Raw genomic sequence first — 13,260 nt, 5'->3', positions numbered from 1 at the left:
ACACTTCCTTGCCACAATGATAAGATGATAATGGACTCTTACCCCTGTGGAACCATATCCTCAAATAAGCCCTGGAAGGCTATAAAGCTACAAGGATATACGGTGTCTTGGTTATGGGATTTTATCACAGCTATAGAAAAGTAACGAAGTCAGGCAGAAAGGCAGTAGTGATACACAACACAAGGAAATGAAATGCGGACATTGAAATTAGAAAGGAAAGAACACTTACATGGGTGTGATATATTCTCTTAAGCCAAATATACAAGTGATTTGTGTCTTTTAAAAATTAAATAATATACATCTGTTTGTGTGTGCGTGCGTGTGTGTGCATGTGTGTGTGTGTCTACGTGTATGTGTGCTCATTCACAGGCCATGGTACATGTTGGAAGGTCAGAGGACAACCACCTGGGGGAATCAATTCTCTTCTTCTACCATATGTATTCCTGGAATCAAACTCAGGGTCTTAGGCTTGAAGGCATTCCCTTTATTTACTGGGCTACTTTGCTAGCTCCAATTTTCTTTTCAAGGACTCTGAAATTAGGAACTATTTAACAACCAATGTCTAAAGAATTTGGTAGTTGCTAAGTAGATGAATCAGTTGTAATGTAAGATGTTGTCTGAGTAGAAACTGTAGTTGTGTGTAGTAGGAAAGGCTTACGTTCATCTCTTTGCCCTCTAGTTGTTTGAAATACCACAACTGTACAATCTATTTTTCCTTTAAGTTTAATATTATTTAAATATTATTAATATTAACTAATATTAATATTAATATTAATTAATATTAATAATATTCTACTGTCATATTATTGCTCAATGCATTTGTCTTGCAATGTAATTTGATGCAATGTTAACCCCGAAACAAAAATGGTGTACTGGAAATATTTTATCTCTCACCACAGAGAATGAACTAAAAGCATAGGGACTTGAGAACTTTTCAATATTGGTGTACAGAATTGTTAGATACAGAAGCTGCTGAGATACTCTCATAGGTTGGGAATGGCTTTCCTTACAGCCAGTTACATGGTGAAATTTCAGGGTGAGTCTCTAAAGCCAAGCAGGCTTTTGGGGATTCTGCATCCGCTGAAGGTAGAGAGATATCTAGAGGTACCCGGATAAAGCCTGTGTCATAAAAAGTGACAAGAGAGGACTCTTGCCCCAAGGTGAGCCTAATCAGCATTTTTCATTCATGGGGTAAGTGGGTGGTTGCGATCAATCTAAATGACTGCAGACTGTGGAGGCAGGGACAGATGGGACTTCAGGTAAGATCTAGATGGACTTTGATTGATGCTGAGGTAGGCTGAGATGTGGAAGATGCCAGGATGGGAGTGAATGAATTCTGTAACATAGTTTGAAATAAATCTGTGGAGAACAAAGGTCAGGCTATGATAGGTTGAAAATATATTCCTCTCCAAGATCTATTTTCTTTCTAATTCCTGTAACTATTCCCTGTAAGTAATATAAAAAACAATATTGTTTAACTAAAGACCTGAAGAACAGAACAGTGATTATCCTATGTTATTAACAGCTGAATGGTCAAGGAAGTATTTAGCTCAGGGTTGGTTACCTAAATCCTAGAGATTGAAATTAGAAAACATTGAAGATTAGGTCAAACTAGAAAATGAGTTTTAAAACTGTGAACAAATGTGGATGGACATAACATGTACCTCACTCACTAAGGACAAACCTTCTATCCATCACTTGAAAACATTCCTCTGTTCTAGCTATAGGGCATTGTGGTGTTAATGGTATCTTTAAGCTAAAAAACAGTAAATAAAGGTGCCTTGTCCTGGTCAATGAACTTCTGGCCTGGAGTAAATCGCTGTGATTTAATTTCCTGTTACCTGGCAGGGACAAAAAGGGTGAGAGGTTGCTCATGACACAGCTTTACCCCTGCACTCAATCAAGCAGCCTGTGAACATATATATCTGCCCTACCCTTGGCGAAGCATGAATGAACACACAGTCTAGAAGTGAAAAGGTGTTTAAGCGATACCAAACGTTGCTTACATGTAAACTACACATGGAAGTTAAAGATGCCCGAGGTGCTTTCAGATACTATTTGACCAGGGAGAATGCCCTGTGTATAGTAGATTCAGACAGACTGAAATATGAGACTCCTTGTACTACATCTTACGTATGCTATGTCTTTGAACTTTTGTTCTATAATATATAGATACTTATATATTATAATATATATCTTATGAAGATGTAGTAACAATATTAGACAATATATGTATATCCAGTGACTTTGGCAAGGGGTCTATCTATGTAAATTTAGCCATAACATCAATTTGGATGCTATATTCCCAAATAGGAGTTTTGGTACATTGTACATCTATAAAACGACGATACTTTGGGGCAGACCATGTTTTTCCAGTTATCTTTAAATCATGCTTACTATTACTCCTTTAGATCACTCATGGTCATTGCTTTCTCAAGCAGGGATCAGTGGAAGCTAATCCAGACACTGAAGTAGATGAGTAGAGTCTTGACAAAGACAAAGCTACTTTAAAGAGGAAGGGGATCATGGCGGGTACTGATGTTAACCTGCAGTGTAGCACCTTTGGGCTCAAAGGATAGGCAAAGATTTGAGAAATAATTGTGCAAGACTCACAGATATTGTCTAAATATTTGGAAGCGGGACAGACTAAGCAGGGTTAGAAGGTTGAAATATTATTACCTGAGATGATTATCATCGATAGGTCCATGGAAACCCATTTCTTCTTTCCTGTAAAGAAGGCAATGGAAGATTATCCAACTGATGTTTATTGCGCCCTACACAACTAAATACATTAATATAAATCTGACCTTCAATATTGGGGTAAGATTGTTTTACAATTAATATTTTCAGGCATGACATATTTAGACAGAACTGCTCTCAATTGGTTCTTATTTACACAGACCAAAGCCTACTGACATTTTAGTTGGTTTGCCATAGGAGTGGAATCCAGAACCTACTTACGGGGTTTTCTCAGCAAGGTCTCTATTTGTTTTAATACTGCTATGCTGTTGAAATTTAAGACTGCCTGTTCCAAGTGTGATACTTACTAGGTAAAGTTATGACTGTGGATGAGCATCCTAGCTGCATTTTCTTAAATCTCCATTGGTCTAGTTTATTATGTTGTCTAACCATAGTGGCATGAAGCGTCCATAAATATAGAGTTATCAATTTTTCCATATTTTTGCATACTGTTGAGAAAGTCATTCTCTCTTAGTTTCTGTTCATCAGAAAAATAAAGGAATTGAGGTAATATATTTGAGGAGAATTTTCACTCTAAGGGGGAAAATAATATTAAGAATTTGGTATAAAATTACCTCATGGAGTGTGAGAAGAAAAAATACATCGTTGAAATAAAAGAATTGCAGAAGTACTAAGAACCTATTCCGAACCCACCAGGAACACACGTGTGCACCCTACACACACACATGTGCACCCCCACACACGCACATACGTCATTGTGTCATTGGCACCGAGGAAGAACCATTCACATTGCCTGATGACAGTGTACCATGTTTACTGTGAGTCAGGGCAGCAGTAAAGAACCTGCGAGTCACTGAGGCTAGGAATTGATAGAAAGATAAGCATCCAAATGGCTAGGATTTGAAGTTGTTTCTTAAGTCTCCAGACTTCCAGATGACAGAATACAGTGTTTTATAACATCTAGAATGTCTAAGAACATCATAACAAAGGCTACCATTATGGGATAAAATACATTCCCTTAGGCAGATAAGCATTGACTAGATAGATCACTCTTCAAAAGTTAGTGTTTTCTTGAGAGCTTTACCATTCTTCAGGCCAAAAGATTCTCAGGGTTACTTCTGCGTCATGAGATTGAGACTCTAGAGTGGTCTTGATCTTCAGCAAGTGAATGGAATAAAGCTCTGTGTTGGAAGAAACATTGATTTCCAAAGTGTAGTTGTTGGACTCCTGTGGGTCTTTAACACCATTTAGGAATCTATGAAGTCCTAACGTCTCTAGCTTTGTAGCCTACCATAGGTCTGCATTTCTTCTTGCACCTCGACCATCACAACAGATTGCAAAAGCATATGGGAATGTCCAGTTCTCTTCTACCCAGTCAAGATATATGCAAAAATAGTAAAGTCTTCTCTCTAAATTGTATTGGACAATGTTGTTACTTTTCCTTTAAAATATGTTACTTATTTGAAAATAAATCAATACATTCTTAAATTATTTAAAGCTAATTGCACTAACTCTCAGATTTATTTTAATATGCTAAGTATTAATAAAAGCATAGTTAACATACTAAAAATGGGACATGGGGTTTCCAAATTGAGTATAAAGGGTTCAGACTCAAAAATTTTTATTTCTGTGGATTATGAATTTAAGTATCCTTGAAAAAGGAATGAGGCATTTAATAACAGTGAAATGGAACAAAAATATTGGTTTCTGATATCACAGATATATATTGTCTGGGAGCCAGAGGAGCTAATACCCTCCAGGTTTTCAGATTTTTTATTTGGTGTGGCTTGGGCTGACCAAATAGGAATCTAATGCCTACTTTTCAGAGGTCTGAATCCCTTCATCTTACATTGGATTTGAGCTTTGAGTAAAACTTGACAGGCAATCAATACCAATGGGTGCCACGCCATTCACCTTCATTCAGTTCAGCCTCTACTGTAACCCAAGGACCACAGAGAGTGGCGTGCACACACACACACGATGGAATGGAGTAAATCAGAATGGAGACAGATGCGGAGAAGATCCTCTATTGGCACCGGTGTGAAATATTACATTTTGAAATATTATCTCTTGGTAGCTGGTTGAAACTTCATCGGTTAGGTATATAAAGTGTGAAAATATCTCTCAGTATTTCACTGGAGTGTGGTTTGCCAGAAACAGTAGATAACACAGCTAAGTGTCATGTTCAGAGCAAACAGATTTATGAGTGTTGGCCAATCACAGTAAACCAGGCTAATTGAGAGAAACTCCAAGATACATCTGCAAAACACAATCTAGACTAATTAATATTTCTCAGATGAAATATTAAAATAAATAAGACATTGATGATTTGTAGTCTTATTTATAGTTTTATTGTCTTATTTATAGTTTTGAAAAACAGAATTTTTAGAAGCACGTATATTACTGTATTTACTTAAGTGAAAAAGAGACATAGTACTTGAGATCCTGAGCAATTGATATAGTTTCTTTTTTTCTTTCTTTCTTTTTTCTTTTTTTCCGGAGCTGGGGACTGAACCCAGGGCCTTGCGCTTGCTAGGCAAGCGCTTTACCACTGAGATAAAATCCCCAACCCCTTTGATATAGTTTCTAGTTTAGTTTCCATGTTAAACCAAACAGTGTAGTTGGCACCATAACCAGTAGCTCTAACCTGTGCTTAGTAAGACCTAGAAGGAGCAAGTTTTCCATATGAATTCTGGAAATGTTTTTATTTTGTCTAATATGACTCTGTGTTACAGTTAACTGGGGGTGCATTATAAACTATATTTGCTAAGAAGTTTAAAAGTCCTTCACTAACGTAGAACAGAGCATCACAGAACAATGAATGCTGATTCCGGGCAAGAGGCTCTCCGTAAAGGACTTCGGGATTGCCTTCATTGAATTTCCACAGTTCAAGCAAGAGTAGGATTTTTGCCATTAAAGAATTTAGACTTTTCAACAAAATAATTTTGACTCATTAATTATGTACTGTTTTACCTTTGATCATAGAAATAAGTTATTGTTTTAATCATCCATATTTGTGGTGATTTGATGCATGTATTTACTGATTGATAATCAAGTTAAGCTATTTAACATTTCTGTTTTTTTTTTAAGTAATAAAAAAAATCATCGCACTTTGTCACACTGTCTTGGAGAGAGTAGATGTAGAGTAGAAACAGTCATACTTCTGACATAAGTTCAACTTTACTGTTTCTCTGTTCTAGCAAACCCCATACTACTTGATTAAGAAATTTCACAATACTTGGTACTGTGAAACTGTGAATGACTCTGCCCTCAAGCATCATAGTCCAGGGCAGAGGAACAAAAAACTGTCAAAGAGCAACCTAATCAGACTCATCAGCTTATGCTGTGTCCCCTACTACTGCATTTAAAGTAACCAATTATCGTGTAAAATTCTACCTCCACAGCACCAAGGACTTGTAGGAGTCATGAACTCTGTGTGATTATTAAAAACTGGAATCTTCATTAAATGACACAGAAAGTTAATTAAAAGATAATTAAGAGGAATGTGGATTTTTGAATATCTGATATTCTCTACTTATTAAGTACATCTGGAAGGCTGAAAACTGGTCAATGCCAGGTCAAAGATATTAAGAGTTTCTCTTGGGGCAGTAAAGTCTTTGCTTTATTTGAGGAGTTAGTTCTTTATATAATTCACAGTCTCCCGACATCGAATCAAGAGAAGGAAAAAAAATCAGTCTCTAATATATGCATAGATTCATTAAGTGTACCGGATCTGTGCAGGAAATGCTTGACTACAAATGGAATTTATATTTACACTGCCGCGCACTGAGACAGCCTGGATGGAAGGCTGAGATCATTAGACACAGATTCTAAGTAAACAGCAACAGGCTGCACAATTATCACTTTAGAAAACTAATTAGCTGACTCCTTCATCCTCTTTACACAAAACAGATTCTCTGAGAACAAGAGCAATTGAGACCTCACTTTAGCCAATGGGAGATTTTTGGAAAGATAACAATGGAAATGAATAGAAACATAAGACTGATCATTAGGACAAGGCTGCTGGCAAACGAGCCTTCTCCTGAAGAGGGTTCCTCCATCAGGGAGATGCCTCTCCCTGCCTCTTTTAACCTTTACTTTCCCACTGGACTGGGTTTTATCTCCTGCAGGACTGGTCCTATCAGAGTGGACAGCCTCTGCTGCTTAACGGCCAGCATGTGCCTAGGGTCGGAGGCAGCTGTTTGTCCCTCAGATGGGTCAGCCAAAGTGAGCCTGCCGAGGTCTACCCAGCTTTCTTCTCCACGGAGTTGGACCTACCTTGTTTTGTGCATTTCCTTCCTTCACTTTTCCACTGGGTTCTTGCTCCCACAGGTTGAGCATCCAGAAACCATGGCACTGCTCTGGCTCTCCTAAAGCACACATGATTTTCTCTCATAGGAAAAGAACTCAGGGTGACATGACTATTATCTGCCCCTGTCCTTGTTTATGTATGAGGAGAGTTCTCCATAACAGGATGCAATGAAAAGCAAAGGGGGCGTCATTGACAAAGGCTCGCATCTCTGTGTAATGGCTAAATCCTCATCCACTGTCCTCAGCTCCTCTTCCTACAAGCTGCAGTTCTTCCTACTGAAACTTCCCGGATGCATTAAATAAATTGTCTGTAATTATGTATTTGCTGTGGCCCATAAACTAAATTGTCTGTAGCGGAGCACACTTTCAATGAAGAATCAACATTCCCATGGCATTTTCTGCCAGAGAGACAGAATGAGAGAGTGAGAGTGAGAGAGTGAGAGAGAGTGAGAGAGTGAGAGAGAGCGAGAAAGAGAGAGAAGCAGAGAGAGAGGAGATATGAAGATTATCATGGAATAATAGTTGTTGGCTCACGTTGAGGATTTCAGTATTTTCCAAGTTGGGGATGTTTTCTTACTTAGGGCAATTTCTAGGGCAGTATCCTAGAGCTGGAGTACAGCTCAGTGCTAGAGCAGCTGCAGAACCTGCTGGAGCTCTAGGTTTATTCTCCCAGAGTACAAAACAAACAACACAGCATATAATAATATACTACATTTTCATGCACCAAGGAAACAAATCTGCTTTTCAAAAAAAAATAACCCATTTAAAGTTTTCACTCAAAATTTTAAGACAAATCCTTTTTACAAGGACGGTGAATTTCTCTTTGGAGAAATTCGAATAACGCCACAGTTCTGTGCATCATCTCTAAAGCTAAGCTCTCACTTCAGCTGCACTGCTCTTGTAATTGGATGACTCACGGGAGAAGGGAGGCAATGAATTAACCGGGCTGTCATGCTCTTTCCCTAGAACCCTTCCTTGGTATCTAGGCAAGAATTTAGTCATCTTCTTTCTGGGGAACTCTGAACTGAAAACCATTTTATGTATGTCTTGCAAGCTCTACGTCTCTGCTAATTTTTTGTTGTTGATTCTCTCCCTCTCCCTCTCCTCCTCCCTTTCCTTCTCCCTCTTTCTCTCCTCCTCCCTTCCCTTCTCCCTCTCCCTCTCCCTCTCCCTCTCCCTCTCCCTCTCCCTCTCCCTCTCCCTCTCCCTCTCCCTCTCCCTCTCTCTTCCCCCACTCTCTCTCTGAGACTATGCCTTTCTATATAGCCCCGGTTGTCTTAGAACTTGCTATGTAGACCAGGGTAGCTTTGAACCCACAGAGCTCTATCTGTCTCTGCCTCTTGAATGCTGGGATTGATGACATGTCCACCATTTATCCTTTTATTGTTATCCTAAAGTAAGTGTTCATTGGCAGTTACTGAGTTTGGTACCATGCCATATCATCCAACTATGAATGACATGTCAACTTACATAGATGTTACATAACATACCCTTTACAGACAAAACACTAAGGAGGCAATGGCAGCTTACATCAAAACTTAAAACCAAGAAAACAAATTAAAAACAAAAAATAATTTTGCCATTTAGGTACTTCTGAAGAGAAATATTAATTAAATATATATTTACCTGCTAGTGTAACATTTCTAACTTGTAGATGAGAATTCCTCATGTGCCATTGATAGGGTTCAGGGTATCCTACCCCCAAATGATACATTAGCCCTGAAAGGGGTTCTCTGTTCTCCCACTCTTGTTCTCTCTAGGAACTAGCTAGAAAATCCTGGAAGACCATGGAAGCTCTGGGGTGGTCTAGTTATCAAAGAGTATACATGGAGGGAGCCAGGAGTCCATATATATATATATATATATACATGCATATATATATATATATATATGTAGCAGGGGATGGCCTTATATGCCATTAGTGGGAGGGGAGGGAGGCTTGATGCCCCAGTGTAGGGAGATGCTAGAGCGGTGAGTCAGGAGTGGGCGAATGATTGGAGGAACACCCTCATAGAAGCAAAGGGGAAATGGGATATGGAGTTGGAGGAGTAACCAGGAAGGGGGATATCATTTGAAATGTAAATAAATAAAATGACAAATAATAAAAAATAAAATAAAATGTGAAAAACATCTTGGCAGACCTCTCTCATTGTTCTCTTTTTGCTGGTAAACCCTTAAGTGCTGATGTCTGATCTCGTGTCCAGATATCATGAAGCACATATCTGAGCACATAGGTTTATGAGCTACCCCATTCTGTTAGCAACAGATTGTACCCTTTGTTCTCTATCCATACACAAAACAGCACAAAGGTGTCATTTCTTTAGGCTCTCCTTCCTGAAGGCTCCCACATCATCCAGGACTTACAGTGAGCAAATTTCCCTGCCAGTCTTTGGCTAATCTCTTTTGGTAGAAGGATCTCAGCCGCAAAGCTAACAACAGGCCATGAAAGGTATTATTTTTCTCTCTCACACCAGAATCTAATTGAATGCATCAGTATTGATGCTGTAAGACAATGTTTATTAAGAACACATTGAACATATGTAGGAAGGCTAACCCATGTTTACGTCACCTCTGTCATAGAAAACAAGGATAGATCTGACATAGTTCTCACAAGGACAGATCCTTAGGTTTCACTGAGGAAGCTCCTGCCCCTCGTGTGATCTGTCCCATGTGCTTTGTGGCTTTATACTTTGCTTTGCCCACGATGCAAACAAATCGGTATCCTCTGCATTTCCATACATACATATACCTGTACCTGAATTTATAATGAGGCCTTAGACAGGAAAAGGCATTGAAAAGACAGTATCAGACAATAAAAATAAAAAAAAGGAGACATGACCATTCCCTCCGATGTGAGAAGACTCTCACCAATAATCACAGACATGAAAATAAACACAGGGGGGCAAGCACTTTTCCCTTCATATTGCAGAGAAGATGGATATACTTCGATGGAAATTGTGAAATTGAGGTGAATCTAATATCCTCATCTATGGCTGGAAAAGAATTAATTAGGACCTATGAATAATAAATTGGCCAAAGAATATCAAGAATTATAAAAGATATTCAGGAATGGATTTTAGAATTCTATTTTTGTATAGTTGCCTTAATATAGAAACCAAATGAGGGGCAGAGAATCCTAATTAAAAATGTCCATTTCAGATACTGATTTTAATATAGAAAGAAATCACTCGCTATCACTCACTAGCAAGGAACATAAATAAATCATGCTGGAGTGTTGGCATGCACTTGTCATCTCGGCAACTAGGGAAACTGAGGCAAGAAGATTACTGATGCCCAGACGTTTGACATTAGCCTGGATAATTCCTCAAGATTTCTTTCTCATAATTTAAAAGACAGGAACAAGACAGAATATTTTGTTGCAAAGGAGAATGCATAATCATGAGGATAATTATGACAACAATGGAGACTATTTTCTATATTTAAGCTGGAAAAGTAAAATAAAAAGAATCTCCACATATCACTGTAAATCCAACTAGATAAAGTATACACATGTGGGCACACACTTAAGATATAAAACAAACCACAGGTTTGGGAAGATGGTAGAATTATGTGTTTCTGCACATATTTTCCAAACATATTTATAAACTATAATATTTTTATGCATTTTATAAAATAACTACTGTTTTAATGGATTTGTATCTCCCATTTCAAACAACTTTCCCCTCTATAAGAAAATTTTAACAGTCATTATTCACATATCCATCCTGGGATTTGTATGTGTTCCTGTATCATACTCATTATTGCACTTGTCATAAATTAATGAGCTGTGATATGATTAGGTCCTAGACTTTAGAAACCAGCAGTACATAGCACAACTGATGCTGCGTTGCTGCTAATATTCTGAAAACATATATTCACAGTTCTCTCCAAAGACAAGCAGCGGTGATTGTCTCCTGTGTACCTCCAAAGTTCGTAAGAATTTCTCCAGTGAGCACTCATCAGATATTTCCAGATGGGCATTTCCACTCAGAAGTGTCACTGACTTTACTGTCTGAGCTTTTCGTCTGATAGTGGAGAAACTAAATACATCCATGAAAGCAAAAACTAACTTCAAACACACTGATTCTCAATCTTTGTTATTAGAGAGGAGACAACCCTTTTTCCTGAGTTGGATGGACATAACTTCTTTCCTCACTCCAGGCAGTCTTCTTCATGGCTCAAAGAAGTTCACCGCCGATGGAACTCATGTTATTATTTAGAAGATGAGCAGAAGATCCCTGTCCCATGTCCAAGCTCTCCCAAGGAAGCACAGCATAATCCAATTTGCTAGAGATTTAGTTCAAACTGGTGAGCTAATGAGAGGATGGGGAGGAGCAGGAGGTGAGGGAGAGGGTGTAAGCCTAAAGAAGAAATGTGCATTTCAAGAATGGGATGTTTGGGGATTGGACTTCTTAGAGGCAATCCTGACCTTACTCTCCCAAGGCTGATATCTGGCTGTGAGGTAGGCATACCTAGGTCTGCTGGGAAGCTCAGTGTGTTGTGTGTAACGCCCTTTGTCACTTCTATTGTCTTTAACTTTCTCATTCTTTACACATATATTTATTCAACGTGTGCTAGCACCATGCATTGACACTGGGGCTGGAATTTCTATGATAGGTCAAAGGAAATAAGACCTAGGGGCATTATGTGCTACAACGAAAATAAGACAATGATTTAAGAGTATCTGACTGGGGGCCTTGTACAGACTTGGTGGTTTGAAAAAGTATCTTCGAGGAAGTAGCATATAAGTTGAGTGATGACTGACAAGATGTAATTGATTTGGAAATCATTGGTAGGATAATATTCCAAGTGGAATTACCTCTTAAGGCTCTAGGATGGGAATGAACTGGAAACATTTGAGGAACAGAATAAAGGCGAGTAGTGCGGAGAGCAGGACCAAGGGAGAGGAGGGAGATAAGTCAAAGGTGACTTTAAGGAGGGACTCAGGGACCACATCACAGGGGGAACTGTACCCAGGGCAAGTCAACTGGATATTATTCGAATTCCCATGAGAAACAGCAGGATGTTCTGCACAGGTCCATTAAAAGAGATCACTGTCCTTAAAGACAAGATGAAATGTGAGAAGACCAAGTGTGAGGTTATTGACTTAAGTCAAAAAGACGTTGCAGCTTGGACCAGAGTGACAGATTCAAATGGAGCATTCATCAGGAGTTAGCTGGCTGGTCTGATTGGGTGTGGAATAAAGGAGAAAGACAAGAAGAGGTGATGGTCAGGTTAAATAGACTTAAAATGTCAACAAAAATACACTTCAAGTTCCTAAAACAAATGGAAGCCAGAGATGCACTTGAAACTCCCACATGGTGAATGATACATTGTTTTTAACATGTTACTTCTGTAGCCAACTGGTAAGACTTGTCCAGGAGGAGGTGCCCCAGATAAGACTCCAACAAACACAGCAAGACGGAAGACGGAAGACGCAGGCAGAGTGGCCTCTGCAGGGGAGTTTCCTCAGCCCAGTTACTCTCTCACTAGTATCTTAGAGCTTAGGCAGGAACTGGACGCCTTAAAAGCTTTGTTTTCTTCATCTTAAAAAGAAAATCAAATTCAATTTTCCCATGGGCTCTTTCTAATCAGAAATTTCACTGAATACCTAGTAGGTTTATTCTAGGACTCTAAGTATGGAAGCCATAAACTGTAAGCAAGTTAAACTCATTAAAGAACACAATGCAAATTGAGTTATTTTTCTGTTTCATTAGTAAAATTAATAGCAAGCAATGTTGGTTTGAACACCAAGTCAACTCTTAGTACCTGGGGGAGGTGTAAACTAATTTTTCAAAGAATATATAAACCCCCATTAGCAAGGCCTTTATTCTAATAAATACATTTTTGCTGCCATAGCTGGCTTGCATAATCAACTCTCCTTAATAAAAAAATCATTACATATATATTTGAAAACATGCTGCTCTAGGGCTGAGGCTAGCTCCTGGTATGGATGCCCATTTATTTTGTTTCTTAAGAACATATTAACATACGTATTACATTTAATACATACACACATATTATGTATACACAAATGCACATGCAAGCATTTGTTTATTACTGAGCATATTCTATGGTTACACGTTTTGCATATCACCCTATTTAATCAGAGAAATGGTGGACAAATTTTTCTTCTTTCCTAAGAAAGCTAACTGAATCTTAGCCTATTATAGAGCTTAGATGGTAACTGAATTCTGCTGGACTCCTGGGCCAGGTTTGTATCCTAGGAAATGAAGGAAACACACTCGT

General features: G+C 38.5%; 1 protein-coding gene across 5 annotated transcripts in view; it reads right to left on the bottom strand.

The window, feature by feature from the left end:
* B3galt1 (Beta-1,3-galactosyltransferase 1) overlaps positions 1–13,260 on the bottom strand; it is a 573,038-nt gene that overhangs the window by 140,613 nt on the left and 419,165 nt on the right. For all 5 annotated transcript variants that reach the window (XM_017591942.3, XM_039105589.2, XM_017591945.3 and 2 more), the window contains one exon: positions 2,680–2,727. The gene's annotated coding sequence lies outside the window, so the exon portion shown is untranslated. The remainder of the gene's footprint in view (positions 1–2,679; positions 2,728–13,260) is intronic.

The sequence above is a fragment of the Rattus norvegicus genome, chromosome 3 (genome assembly GCF_036323735.1).
Source record: "Rattus norvegicus strain BN/NHsdMcwi chromosome 3, GRCr8, whole genome shotgun sequence".
Taxonomy (NCBI): domain Eukaryota; kingdom Metazoa; phylum Chordata; class Mammalia; order Rodentia; family Muridae; genus Rattus; species Rattus norvegicus.
The sequence above is the reverse complement of the archived record's forward strand: the minus strand, read 5'-3'. Positions and strand labels throughout refer to the sequence as shown.